At 38.7% G+C, this 15,341-nt stretch overlaps 1 long non-coding RNA gene across 3 annotated transcripts in view; it reads left to right on the plus strand.

The window, feature by feature from the left end:
* Positions 1-15,341, plus strand: part of LOC129657655 (uncharacterized) — a 172,489-nt gene that overhangs the window by 78,580 nt on the left and 78,568 nt on the right. For all 3 annotated transcript variants that reach the window (XR_008716951.1, XR_008716952.1, XR_008716950.1), the window contains one exon: positions 4,628-4,827. This is a non-coding gene — a long non-coding RNA (uncharacterized LOC129657655). The remainder of the gene's footprint in view (positions 1-4,627; positions 4,828-15,341) is intronic.

Genomic DNA, 15,341 nt, shown 5'->3' on the forward strand with positions numbered 1-15,341 from the left:
CAGCTGTTATCTCTCCAAGTATTTCTCCAGGCCATTCCTCTCTGTCTTTTTCTGGAATCCATATAGTGTGAGTATTGGTGTATTTAATGTTGACCCAGAGGTCTCTTAGCTTGTCCTCATTTCTTTTCATTCTTTTTCTTTATTCAGTTCCATGGTAGTGATTTTCATCATTCTGTCTTCCAGCTCACTTATCCATTTTTCTGCTTCATTTATTATGCTATTGTTTGCTTCTAGTACATTTTAATTTCAGTTATTTTATTTATCTCTGTTCTGAGATCTTCTGGCTCTTTGTTAAGCAATTCTTTTATCTTCTTTATCTGTGCCTCCATTCTTTTGCTGAGTTCTGGGATCATCTTTACTATAATTACTCTGAATTATTTTTTGATTATATTGTCTATTTCTACTTCATTTAGTTGTTCTTCTGGGGTTTATCTTTTTTCTTTATCTGAAATATATTCTTCTGCTGTTTTATTTCGTCTCTTTTTCTGCATATAGTCTCCATTCCAGAGGCTCCAGGATTGAGGTCCTCTTTCTTCTGGGGTCTGTGGTTCTCTTCCTTCTGGTCTCTGCTTCCTGTTGGCTGAGGCTGGTCCAAGAGTCTATGTAGGCTTCCTTGTGTGAGGCTTCACGCTGGTGGGTGGAGCTGGGTTTTGTCTTTCTGGTGGGCAAGACCATGTCAAGGAGTGTGTTTAGAGGTGGCTCTGAGGTCAGGAAGACTTTAGGCAGCCTGTTGATAGGTGGGTCTGTATTTCTGCCTTGTGGGGCTGTTTTTCTGCCCTGTTGGTTGTTTGGTCTGAGGCCTTCCAGCCCTGGAGCCAACAGTCTGTTGGATGGGGACAGACATTGTTGTCAAAATGGCAGCCTCTGTGAGAGTTCACACCCATGAGTACTCCCCAATATCTCAGCCACTGGGTCCTTATCCCCACAGTGAACCACAGCCACCCCTTTGACTTTCCAGGAGACCCTTCAATACCAGCAGGTAGGTCTGGCTCAGACATCTATGAAGTCAATAATTTTTTCCTGGGTGCCAGTGTGCATGAGACTTTGTGTGTGCCCTCCAAGTGTTTTGTTTCTGTTTTCTCCAGTTCTGTGGAGCTCCTGCAATCTAGCCCCACATGCATTCAAAGCCAAATGCTCTGGGGACTTCTCCTCCCAGTGACAGTCCCCTATAATGGGGAGCCTGATGTAGACTGAGAACTCTCAATCCTGTGAGAGGCCCTCTGTAACAATTATTTTCCAGTTTTTTCATTGCCCACCTGGTGGGTATGGGATCTGACTGCAAATTGAATGGGCCTCTCCTACTATCTTGTGGCTTCCTCTTTATCTTTGTAGGTAGAATATCATTTTTTGCAGGTTGCAGTCCTTTTTAGTAAATGGTTGTTTAGCAGTTACTTTTGATTTTTTTGTTTTGTTTTGGTGAGAGGAGCTGAGTTCAAGTGCTTCTACTTGATAATCTTTTCTCTAATCCCTTTGATTCTTTTTTGAAAATTAAGAAGTAAGTTTGTTACTTGCTGGCTTGAAATTTGGCAATATTGTCTACTGCCTTGAAACAATCTATATTTAATATCCCTTCCTTAAAAATAAAGTCCTTCTCTAATAGCTCAGTCAAAATTGCCTTTTGCTTTTTCTATTCATTGTTTCTATGTTTCCGAGCATCTAAGGTTTTCAAAAATTTTGTGTATCATTTTTCCTTCTGCCTGTAAACAATTTTCCCTTTTTAATGGTTTCCCAGTAGCTAAGTGCATGTAGTAAGTGCTAATCTGAAGCATTAACCATAATTTAAATTATTTCTATCACCCTCATACTTGTTTAAGTGACTTTTCTCTGTCTTTTGATAATGTACACATTTAATCCTAGTATAGAATGCTTAATTAAGTTTTTAATTAAAATCTCTCTATAGACTTTGAACTCTATACAAAATAGTAGATTTATTTTAATATTTTTTAATCGACTGTTTCCTTCTCCAGGGGATCTTCCCAACCCAGGGATTGAACCTGGGTCTCCTGAATTCCAGGCAGACACTTTAACCTCTGAGCCACCAGGGAAGTCCCATTGGGAAACTACTCAATATTTAATATATGCTTGATGACACAAAATTAAATATGTTCTTCACTTCAAGAATTAAATCTGTCTTTTGTCAAAAATTGTGTGGTGTTTATATAATTATATCTCTAAACTCCAAGCAAGAATGTGGATTTGTAATATTTGATGAGTTAAATATGAAATAAATGAACTTACATATGTCAGTATATAAAAAGTTTATTTTTTGTTATTGTTGGTTTTGTTATGTATCAGTTGGCTAGACTAATAAATTCCAAACAACGTTTTATCCTAGTAAGCTTCCAGTGGATTAAAAGAGTTATTCACTCCTTTATGTTAGAAAGTGGAAAGGAGACGGCAGCCATTTTGTAACACATACACATTTTGTTCCAGTAGTTCAGTCACACAAGAGTGTAGGTGCTGCTGTCCAGAAATTTTATAGATGTAATTAAAGTCCCAAAAAAGACTAATTCATAGTAAATGAAAATGGAAGACACATGGACCTGGCTTTATCAGGTGGGTGCCCTTTAGAGAGGGGCAAGGCCTTATCTAAACCCCAAAGACTTAAATGCTATGAAATTTGAAAAAGACTTAAATGCTGTGAAAGTGCTACACTCAATATGTCAGCCAGTTTTGAAAACTCAGCAGTGGCCACAGGACTGGAAAAGGTCAGTTTTCATTTCAATCCCAAATAAAGGCAACGCCAAAGAATGCTCAAACTACCACACAATTGCACTCATCACACACGCTAGTAAAGTAATGCTCAAAATTCTCCAAGTCAGGCATCAGCAATACGTGAACCGTGAACTTCCAGATGTTCAAGTTGGTTTTAGAAAAAGCAGAGGAACCAGAGATCAAATTGCCAACATCCACTGGATCAGGAAAAAGCAAGAGAGTTCCAGAAAAACATCTATTTCTGCTTTATTGACTATGCCAAAGTCTTTGACTGTGTGGATCACAAGAAACTGTGGAAAATTCTTCAAGAGATGGGAATACCAGATCACCTGACCTGCCTCTTGATAAACCTGTATGCAGGTCAGGCAGCAACAGTTAGAACTGGACATGGAACAACAGACTGGTTTCAAATATGAAAAGGAGTACGCCAAGGCTGTATATTGTCACCCTGCTTTTTTAACTTATATGCAGAGTACATCATGAGAAACGCTGGGCTGGAGGAAGCACAAGCTGGAATCAAGATTGCAGGGAGAAATATCACTATCCTCAGACATGCAGATAACACCACCCTTATGGCAGAAAGTGAGGAAAAACTAAGGAGTCTCTTGATGAAAGTGAAAGAGGAGAGTGAAAAAGTTGGCTTAAAGCTCAACATTCAGAAAAATAAGATCATGGCAACCAGTTCCATCACTTCATGTCAAATAGATGGGGAAACAGTGGAAACAGTGGCTGACTTTATTGTTGGGTGAGGGGGGGGCCTCCAAAATCACTGTAGATGGTGATTGCAGCCATGAAATTAAAAGACACTTACTCCTTGGAAGGAAAGTTATGACCAACCTAGACAGCATATTAAAAAGCAGAGACATTACTTTGTCAGCAAAGGTCCTTCTAGTCAAGGCTATGGTTTTTCCAGTAGTCATGTATGGTTGTGAGAGTTGGACTATAAAGAAAGGTGAGTGCAGAAGAATTGATGCTTTTGAACTGTGGTATTGGAGAAGACTCTTGAGAGTCTCTTGGACTACAAGGAGATCCAACCAGTCCCTTGGACTTCAAAGAAATCAGTCCTGGGTGTTCTTTGAAAGAACTGATGTTGAAGCTGAAACCCCAGTACTATGGCCACCTCATGAGAAGTGTTGACTCATTGGAAAACACCTGATGCTCGGAGTGATTGGGGGCAGGAGGAGAAGGGGACTACAGAGAATGAGGTGGTTAGATGGCATCACGGACTCAATGGACATGGGTTTGGGTAAACTCTGGGAGTTGGTGATGGATAGGGAGGCCTGGCATGCTGCAGTTCATGGAGTCACAAAAAGTCAGACAGGAATGAGCAACTGAACTGAACTGAAAGACTTAAAGCAGCAATTTTATCTGCAGTCAACTTCGCTTTTCCATGGCTCATCCCTTCTCAGCTACTCCCTGGATTTGGAGTAGTTTAGTCAGCTCCCAAAATTGTATAAGAAAATTTCTCATAGTAAATTATTTATGTGTGCATGTGTGTATTTTTATACTCTATTTCTGTTCCTTGGTCAACCTTGACTGATATAAATTTAAATTGTTTCTCTATAGTTAGAATTTTAACTGTTTCTAATATACTTGTAATGCATTTGGTAATTTATCTATTTGACATTTGTGTAAATGTACTAAATTACACATTTTATAGAAGGAAAACATTTCTTACTGCTGAACTCAGTCATAGGTGTCCTCAGAGGCCAGAAACAATGGAGGAGGTGAGGCCTCTGGCCAGCTGGGGAAGTACACTGACATTCAGATAACATTTAATAAGTGATATCAGGACATTCAAAAAGAGTTTGATAATGTGCTATTCAAATGAACTATATTTGTCCAACATCCCTTAGTCCCTGTGCTTCTAGTAACAAACCATAGATCAACATCCTTCATTCTCTTTCTGCAGCTCACCTGATACCCTGCTGCATTCACTATTGTCCAAAGTTGCCTGAAATGGAGCTCTGACTTTTAGTTGTAACCACGAGAAACATTTTTATACTTGGAAAGAACAAGAGGAAGAGGGCAAAGTGAATATTTGACAAAGAAAGCTGCAAATTCTCTACCTGAGAATTTCGTGAGGATACATCTGTTATGATACCATGTCAGGTATGTGGTTGCATGAATAGTAGAGGCTTCCTTATTGCTGACACGCATCCACCTCTCACTGAGAGAAGGGTGAGGCTTTGTTATTTAATTGAGGTTAACAAAAGAGAATGTGTTAGATATCACTATAATATTATGTATCTTTATTCCATTTATGTTTTGTGGTTTCACACCCAAAAATATGTTTGTTATTTTTAGTGTTTAATATTTATGAAACTTTCATACAAGGGGGAAAGTTTTAATAATTGATTTTATTTCAAATCTATTTAATTCCCCTGGGCAAAGATTTATCACACTGTCAGTTAGCTCTTGGCTGTCACAGATGTGCCTTCAAATCCTCCTCAGATTTTAACAGAACACTTGTGCTTTGTTTTGATATCACTGCATGCTTATGCATAAGGCATTTGGGATTTGATCTAGAAACTAATTATATTTTAGCAACTCTGAAATTTCAGGATTTCCTTCCCATAATGCCCACATTCACTCTATTGAAAAAGTGAGTAAATGATTAAAATAAAGTTCTTGGGGCCCTTTGACTATATCACTAATGACCCCAATGTGTGTGTGATTCCATTTCATCAGAGAACACAGAAATTTAAAATAATGAAGATTTTTTTTGTTAAATTTTGAGCAAAGTTCTAGTGTCCTTTAACTGTATACAGAAACAAAGCAAATATGTTCCAAATGATATGGAGTATTGTTCTTTCCTGTTTTATGCCAAAGTTTAACCACTCTCTCATCTCTTCCATGGGGCTTTCCTGGTGGCTCAGTGGTAAAAAATCTGCCTGCTAATGCAGGAGATACAGGTTTAATCCCTGGGTTGGGAAGATCCCCTGGAGAAGAAACAGCAACTCACTCCAGTATTCTTGCTTTGGAAATCCCATGGACAGATGAACTAGGTGGGGTACAGTCCATAGGGTTGCAAAATAGACACAGCTAGGTGACTAAACAACATCTCTTTCAGAGAGAACTAATGTATATTATCAAGGGTATATTAGTTTGCTAGGGCTGACTTACTAAGGTACCACAGACTGGGTGACTTAAATATCAGAAATTTATTTTCTCACAATTCTGGAGCCTAGAAATCCAAGATCAAAGTGTTGGCAGGGTTAGAATTTTTCTAAGGTTCTCTTCTTGGCTTGAGATGGCTATCTTCTCCCTGTCTTCACATGGTCTTCTCTCTGTGCATCTATGTTCTAATCTCCTCTTGCTATAAGGGTACCAGTCACATGGGATCAAGGGCCACCCTATTCAGTGCATTTTAACTTAATTACCTCATTAATGATTCTATCTCCAAATATAGGTGCTTCAACAAAAGTTTGGGTTTTTTTAAATTGTTGTTGTGGCAGGAAGAGACAAAATTCAGCCCATAATAGTGGCATTTAACATTGAATTTTCAATTTATTTGGATAAGGGTATAAAGACATGAGCCTTATTTTTTTTATTATTTTTAAATGTTATTTTATTTTATTTTTTTAACTTTACAATATTGTATTGGTTTTGCCATATATCAACATGAATCTGCCACAGGTATACACGTGTTCCCCATCCTGAAACTTCCTCCCTCCTCCCTCCCCATACCATCCCTCTGGGTCGTCCCAGTGCATGTTTGGGTCTTAATTAAGGCTTTGTTTCTCAAAAGCCATCTAAAGTTCACAGCAGAATCAAAGAGAAGGTGCAGAAATTTCCCATATAACTCCTCCCTCCACATATTCATAGTCTATTATAAACATACCCCACTAGAGTATGATATTATGGTTTAATCTTGGTGTTGTATATTCTATAGATTTAGACACATGTACAGTGACACCTATCTGCCAATATACATTATGGTATCAAACAGTCAGCCTTCTGTATCCATGGTTTCAACATCCACAGATTCAACCAGTTAGGTATTGTGTGTATGTTTATAACCTGAGATTGGAAACCCCAGAATTCAACGTGGAGGGCTAGGCAAACTATGGGGCTTATACATCTGAAAATTTTAGTATCAGGAGGATATTCTGGAATCAATCCCTCATAGATACCAAAAGACAACTGCCTCTCTTTTTCACTGCCCTAAAAGTCCCCTCCAACCCCTGGAAAACACTGCTCTTTTTATTGTGTTTTGCCTTCTCCAGAATATCATGTGTAGTTGGGATGACATAGTATGTAGCCTTTTCAGATTGGCATCTTTTACTTGTTGTTGTTCAGTCACTCAGTCACGTCTCACTCTTTGTGACCCCATGGACTGCAGCATGCCAGGCTTCCCTGTTCTTCACCTTCTCCTGGAGCTTGCTCAAACTCATGTGCATTGAGTTGGTGATGCCATCCAACCATCTAGTTCTCTGTCGTCCCCTTCTCCTCCAGCCTTCAATCTTTCCCAGCATCAGGGTCTTTTCTAGTGAGTCAGTTCTTTGCATCAAGTGACCAAAGTACTGGGGCTTTGGTTTCAGCATCAGTCCATCCAATGAATAGTCAGTACTGATTTCCTTTAGGACTGGCTGGTTTGATCTCCTTGCAGTCCAAGGGACTCTCACTTACAGATATGCATTTAAGGTTCCTTTATGTCTTTTGATGGCTTGAAAGCTCATTTCTATTTAGTGTTGAATAATATTTCATTTTCTGAATGCGTAGCAGCTTATCCATTTACCTACTGAAGGACATCTTCATTGCTTACAAGTTTCATCAGTCATGAACAAATCTGCTATAAATATCCATGTGCATATTTTTGCATAATGTAATTTTTCAGCTCTCTTAAGTGTGATTGGTGGATCATACAATGAGAGTATGTTTAGTTTTGTAAGAAACTGCCAAACTGTCTTCCAGAGTGGCTGTACCATTTTGCATTCCCATTATCAAGGAATGGTTGTTCTCGTTGCTTTTCATTCTCTGCAGCATTTGGTGTTGTCAGTGTTCTGGATTTTGGCCCTTTTAACAGTTTTGTAGTGGTATTTTGTTGTTGTTTTAATTTGCATTTCTCTGACAATATATGATGTGAACATTCTTTTCAAATGATTTTTGCATCTGTATATTTCTGCTTTATTGACTATGCCAAAGCCTTTGACTGTGTGGATCACAATAAACTGTGGAAAATTCTTCAAGAGATAGGAATACCAGACCACCTGATCTGCCTCTTGAGAAATTTGTATGCAAGTCAGGAAGCAACAGTTAGAACTGGACATGGAACAACAGACTGGCTCCAAATAGGATAAGGAGTACGTCAAGGCTGTATATTGTCACCTTGTTTATTTAACTTCTATGCAGAGTACATCATGAGAAACGCTGGACTGGAAGAAACACAAGCTGGAATCAAGATTGCAGGGAGAAATATCAATAACCTCAGATATGCAGATGACACCACCCTTATGGCAGAAAGTGAAGAGGAACTCAAAAGCCTCTTGATGAAAGTGAAAATGGAAAGTGAAAAAGTTGGCTTAAAGCTCAACATTCAGAAAATGAAGATCATGGCATCTGGTCCCACCACTCATAGGAAATAGATGGGGAAACAGTGGAAACAGTGTCAGACTTTATTTTTCTGGGCTCCAAAATCACTGCAGATGGTGACTGCAGCCATGAAATTAAAAGATGCTTACTCCTTGGAAGGAAAGCTATGACTAACCTAGATAGCATATTCAAAAGCAGAGACATTACTTTGCCAACAAAGGTTCGTCTAGTCAAGGCTATGGTTTTTCCTGTGGTCATGTATGGATGTGAGAGTTGGACTGTGAAGAAGGCTGAGCACCGAAGAATTGGTGCTTTTGAACTGTGGTGTTGGAGAAGACTCTTGAGAGTCCCTTGGACTGCAAGGAGATCCAACCAGTCCATTCTGAAGGAGATCAGTCCTGTGATTTCTTTGGAGGGAATGATGCTAAAGCTGAAACTCCAGTACTTTGGCCACCTCATGCGAAGAGTTGACTCATTGGAAAAGACTCTGATGCTGGGAGGGATTGGGGGCAGGAGGAGAAGGGGACGACAGAGGATGAGATGGCTGGATGGCATCACTGACTCGACGGACGTGAGTCTGAGTGAACTCCGGGAGTTGGTGATGGACAGGGAGGCCTGGCGTGCTGCAATTCATGGGGTGACAAAGAATCAAACATGACTGAGCGACTGATCTGATCTGATTTTATTTGGTGAGGTGTTTCTTAGGATATATGGCCCATTATTTAATCGGGCTTTTCATTTTTTCATTTTTGAGTGTTAAATCAAAAGTTCTCTGCATATTTTGGATGACAGTCAATTATCAGATGTGACCTTTATAAATATTTTCTCCCAGTGTGGCTTGTATTCACATTCTCTTCCCCCCTTTTCTTACAGAAAATTTTTTTTTTTATTTTAATGAAGTTCAGATTTATACACTTTCCCCCCTGGATCTTGCCTTTAGCATTGTATCTAAAATGTTATCACCATATCCAAGGATATATAGGTTTTTTCCTAATGTTACTTCTAGTATTTCTATAGTCTTACATTTTACATTTTGGTCTGTGACCCATTTGGAGTGGGTTTTTTTGTATTTTATATATTTATTTATTAGCTGTGCTGTGTCTTTGTTGCTGTGTGGGCTTTTCTCTAGTTATGCTGAGTGGAGGTTACTCCCTAGTGGTGATGCACAGGCTTCTCATTCTGGTTGGCTTCTCTTGTGAAGCACAGGCCCCAGGGCTCATGGGTTTCAGTAGTTGTGACACGAGGGCTCAGCAGTTGCAGCTTCCAGGCTCTAGAGGACAAGGTCTATAATTGTGTCTCATGGGTTTAGCTGCTGTGCAGAATGTGGGATCTGGGATATTCAGATCAGGGAACAAACCCATGTCTCCTGCATTGGCAGGTGGATGCTTTACCACTGAGCCACCAGGGAGGCTCTGAGTTAGTGTTTTGAAGGGTATAAGTTCTCTGCTAGATTCATTTTTGCATGTGGATGTCTAGTTGTTCCAGCACCATTTGTTGAAGAGACTGTCCTTGTTCCATTAGATTGCCTTCCCTCATTTGTCAAAGATAGGTTGATTATATTTATGTGGGTATGTTTCTGTACCCTCTATTCTGTTCCATTGATTTGTCTATTGTTTACCAATACCATACTCTGTTGATTAGAGTAGCTTTATAGTAAGTCGAAAATCAGTAACATCTGTTCTCCAGCTTTGTTCTTCTTCTTCAGAATTATGTTGACTATTCAGTCTTTTGCCTTTCCATATATACTTGCTGAGATTTTTGTCAGAGTTGCCTTGAGTCTATGAATAAAATTGGGAAGAACTGACAATATTGAATCTTTCTATTCATGAACATGGAATCTCTCTATTTAGTTATTTGATTTTATTCATCAAAGTTCTTTTAGTTTTCCTTATGTGCATCTTAGATGTATTTTGTTAAATTTATAACTATGTATTTCATTTTTTGTACTAATGTAAATGGTATTGTTTTTTAATTTCAAATTCCACTTGTTCATTGCTAGTATATAGGAGTGTCAATGATATTTTCAGGAGTCTTAAGCATTCTGAAGAACTTTGCACTAAATCTTACCCTAGAAATGATAGATTCATCATGACTTTCAAACTCTTGAGTCAAATATTAACACTAAATATTAACATGGAATTAGTTTATAATTATTTATTTATTTAAATATGCTGAATTAACTACATCTTATCTTTTGCATCTGTGCTATATTTTAAAAACATTCCCAATATCAATTGTATGTAACAAGTTAATCTCAGAATGATTTTGAAAATATTTAAATCTTACAAGCAAATAAATTACCAGAAATAACTTTAAGTTGATTTTACTTTGAAGTGTGTTTTGATTGAAATATACACAAGTTAGATATTCTCAGCCTACCATATACAGCTTGCATGAATACAAACCAATTTTTATATCAGCAGGTACCAAGGTTGTTATGCAATTAAGTGGAGATGGAATGCATTTTTAAGTTAATTAAAGTAATCTGCTAGTTTTGTTCTATTTTAGATACACAGCCTTAGAAGTGTAGATTGTATTGCTCATTCTTCTAGGTTTATGACATATTAGTTCTGTTGCTGGCTTCCCAGATGGCTCAGTGGTAAGGAATCTGCCTACCAAGCAGGAGACTCGGGTTTGATCCCCGGGTCAGCAAGATCTCATGGGAGTAGGAAATGGAAACCTACTCCAAAAGAAAATCCCATGGACACAGGAGCATGGTGGGCTACAGTCTATTGGATTTCAAAGAGCTGGACATGATTTAGCAACTAAAGAACAGCAGCAGTATCTCTGTTGCCAGGTTTTGGGTTTTATATTTTATTTTTCCCTTAACTCCCTGCTTAATAATTTCAATAGTACACATTCTTATTTTAATGTGTACTTTCCTAGTGGCTCAGCTGGTAAAGAATCTGCCTGCAATCAGGAGACTCAGGTTCAATTCCAGGGTCAGGAAGATCCCCTGGAGAAGGAAATGGCAACCCACTCGAGTACTCTTACCTGGAGAATTCGATGGACAGAGGAGCGTGACAGCCTACAGTCCATGGAATTGCAGAGTAGGACACGACTGTGTGACTAACTTTCACTTTTTTTCATATGTATATTTATTTAAATATTTACATCAGTGAAAATCACACTCATTTAGTTTAAAAATTACCCAAATGGTATACATAATAAATCTTAGTGTTATTTTACTATTGTTGTTTAACGATATTTTTCCAATTTAACAATGCTCCTCTAATAGATCTAGTTACTCATTTGACTACTGCATGGCAAAGTCTATCTCCGACTGTTTATTAGCATAAAAAATGCTAAATTAAATCATGTTGTAAAACTCTCTGATACATGTATAAGACTTAGAGCTAAGGGGTAATTTACTTTTATCAAAAAGTGCCCATTTCCATTCCAGAACCACTGATAAAGCTTACTATATCAGACTTACTATAAAGCTACAGTAATCAACACGATGTGGTATTGGCAAAAGAATAGACAAATATTTATTTATTTATTTTTGCTTTCTTGTCTGTATTCAAGGTCATGTGATTTTAAAAAATAGAATCTGATACTTATTTTCTGTCACCAAGGCTCCACCCATAGCCCATATTTTCTCAAAAACCTGTGTGAGAAGAGATTAAGAATATTTCAGTAGCCTGAGCAGATGTTGCTGCCTACTTCTCTTCATCCCCATGCTGAGAACTTTGAGCGCTAATAGGGAAGTGCTGACTGTTAGATCAAGAGGACACCTGCAAGACTTTAGGCAGTTTGCAACCTCAGGTAGGGTAGCAATAAATTCAAAAGTTGGGGAAGTCCATCTACCCTGACACTTCTCCTTGGCTACAGGCTTTTCAGCAACACCATATTTTTTTATTTAATTTCTTTAGTCTTTCTATAGGAGCAGAGGACAGGTATGTTTTCCCAAGTCATCTAAGAGGAATATTGCCAAAGAAAGTAGGATTTTCTGAGCCAGCATCCACTACATCAGACCCAATGAGTGTGTCTCCTTGTGGCTATATGTATGGCAGTGATCATATAATACAGAAGAGAATGTGTTAAACAGAGCCATGGTGATCAGTCTACAATAAGATGCCTTGATTAGAGCTCAACCTTGGAATCTGTACTCAACAAATGATAGATCTCCCAGAAAGATGTCTGAATCTGCTTAGTAAAGACTCTGGGGATGAAGCATGAAACAGTAGATGGGGATCAAGAAGCAGCTGTCAGCATGAGTACTGCATTCTGGCTGGTGCTGCTAGAGGATATGACTCTGTAATAAGCTTAATTTTCAGAGGCCACAATGGCCTGCATCTCTAGTAGAAGTGTCTGCAGACGCCATCGATTTTCTTTCTGAAGGTACACTCTTTCCTCTGAGGTTCAGTTTTGGTGACATCCACCACATAGGAATTTATGGTTATTTGATCCCTTCCACAGGTTTTCAAGATCTTTCTGTGTTGTTGGGTGTTGTCATTATAGACATGCCTGAACTGGCTAAGTCCGCTCCTGCCCCTAAAAAGGGCTCTAAAAAAGCTGTGACCAAGGCCCAGAAGAAGGAGGCAAGAAGCGCAAGCACAGCCACAAGGAGAGCTACTCCGTGTACATGTACAAGGTGCTGAAGCAAGCCCATCCGGACACTGGCATCTCATCCAAGGCCATGGGAATCATGAACTCCTTCATCAATGACATTTTCGAGCGCATCGCTGGCAAGGCATCACGCCTGGCACATTACAACAAGCGCTCGACTTTCACATCCAGGGAGATCCAGACCGCCATGCACTTGCTGCTACCTGGGGAACTGGCCAAGCACGCCGTGTCCAAGGGCACTAAGGCTGTCACTAAATGTACCAGCTCCAAGTAAATATGCCTAGCCACTGTTAATGGAGGAGTCAATGGCACCCCACTCCAGTACTCTTGCCTGGAAAATCCCATGGACGGAGGGCCTGGTAGGCTGTAGTCCATGGGGTCACTAAGAGTCGGACACAACTGACTTTTTTTCACTTACAGGTTTTCAAGGGCTCTAGATATTGGACATTTTTCTGAGGTTGTGGCAGGAACCAGAACACAATGCTTTATGAGCCGTTTTCAGAACTACAGAGAAAGGATTATGAGCATCTGTATTTTTTGTGCATTTAATAGTCAGAATGTAGAATCTTACTGTGTGACTTAATTTTTATCTGAGCATTTATTCATTTTCTTCTTTGATGCACCTTCTCATTTTTGTAATTGCCTATTCACTTAATTCCCCATTTCATAATTAAATTTTCTCATTTTTTTGTGCACTTTACAATTCTTTTCATATTCAAGTCAATAAAATGTGTAGATTATATATATTACAGATATATTCTTGTAGTGTGCCAACCTTTCTTTAATTACATGATTTGAGTCCTTTACAAATCAGAAAGTCATCATTTTGTTGTAGTCAAATACTGTCATTTGGCTCTCCTTCAGTATTTCTGTTGTTGTTCAATCACTAGGTCATATCTGACTCTTTGTGACCTCATGAACTACAGTACAGCAGGCTTCCCTGTCCTTCACTATCTTCATGACTTTGCTCAGACTCATACCCATTGAGTCAGTGATTCAATCCAACCATCTCATCCACTGCAGTCCCCCTTCTCCCCCTGCCCTCAATCTTTTCCAGCATCAGGATCTTTTCCAGTGAGTCAGCTCTTCACAACAGGTGGCAAAGTACTGGAGCTTCAACATCAGTCCATGATTGACTGATTTGATCTGCTTGCAATCCAAGGTACTCTCAAGAGTCTTCACTATCACCACAGTTTGAAAACATCAATTCTTTAGTGTTCAGTCTTCTTTATAGTCCAACTCTTACATCCATACATAACTATTGGAAAAATCATAGATTCAACTGACTATACATAACTTTGTTGGCAAAATGATGTCTCAGCTTTACAATATGCTGTCTAGGTTGGTCATAACTTTCCTTCCAAGGAGCAAGGATCTTTTAATTTCGTGGCTGCAGTAACTGTGTGTGGTGATTTTGGAGCCCAAGAAAATAAAATCTGTCACTGTTTCTACTTATTCCCCTTTTATTTGCCAGGAAGTGATGAGACTGGATGCCATGATCTTCATTTTTTTGAAAGCTGAGCTTTAAGCCAGCTTTCCCCTCTAATTTTTCACTCTCCTCAAGAGACTCCTTAGTTCCTCTTAGCTTTCTGCTATTAGGGTTATGTCATCTGCATATTTGAGGTTGCTAATATTTTTCCTGGCAATTTTGATTCTAGCTTGTGAGTCATCCAGCCTGGCTTTTCTCATGATGTCCTCTGCATAGAAGTTAAATAAGTAGGGTAACAATACACAGCCTTGATGTACTTCTTTCCCAATTTAGAACCAGTCCGTTGTTCCATATCTGGTTCTAACTGTTGCTTCTTGACCTGCATAAAGGTTTATCAGACAGGATATGTATTCTGGTATTCCCATCTCTTTAAGAATTTTCCACAGTTTGTTGTGATCCACTCCACATGGTCAAAGGCTTTAGTCAATGAAGCAGTAGTAGATTTTTTATTTTTTTAATTCTCTTGCCTTTTCTATGATCCATCAGATGTTGGAAATTTGATCTCTGGTTCCTCTTTCTTTTCTAAACCCAGCTTGTACATCTGGAATTTCTTGGTTCAGTACTTCTGTAGCCTAACTTGAAGGAATTTGAACATAATCTAGCTAGCATGTGAAATGAGAGCAATGGTATGGTAATTTGAACATTCTTTGGCATTGCCTTTCTTTAGGATGAAATGAAAACTGACCTTTTCTAGTCCTGTGGCCACTGCTGATTTTTCCAGATTTGCTGGCATATTTAGGCAGTATTTTAAGAGCATTCATTGTCTTTCAAGATTTTTATTTTTTATTTATTTATTTTTAATTTAAATTTTATTTTATTTTTAAACTTTACATAACTGTATTAGTTTTGCCAAATATAAAAATGAATCCGCCACAGGTATACATGTGTTCCCCATCAGCTGGAATTCCATCACCTCCACTAGCTTTCTTAGCAGTAATGCTTTCTAAGGCCCACTTGACTTCACACTCTAGGGTGTCTGGTTCTATGTGGAGCAGCTTTTTTTCCTGAGTTTTGTATAATTATTCCTTCC

The sequence above is a fragment of the Bubalus kerabau genome, chromosome 7 (assembly GCF_029407905.1).
Source record: "Bubalus kerabau isolate K-KA32 ecotype Philippines breed swamp buffalo chromosome 7, PCC_UOA_SB_1v2, whole genome shotgun sequence".
NCBI lineage: Eukaryota > Metazoa > Chordata > Mammalia > Artiodactyla > Bovidae > Bubalus > Bubalus kerabau.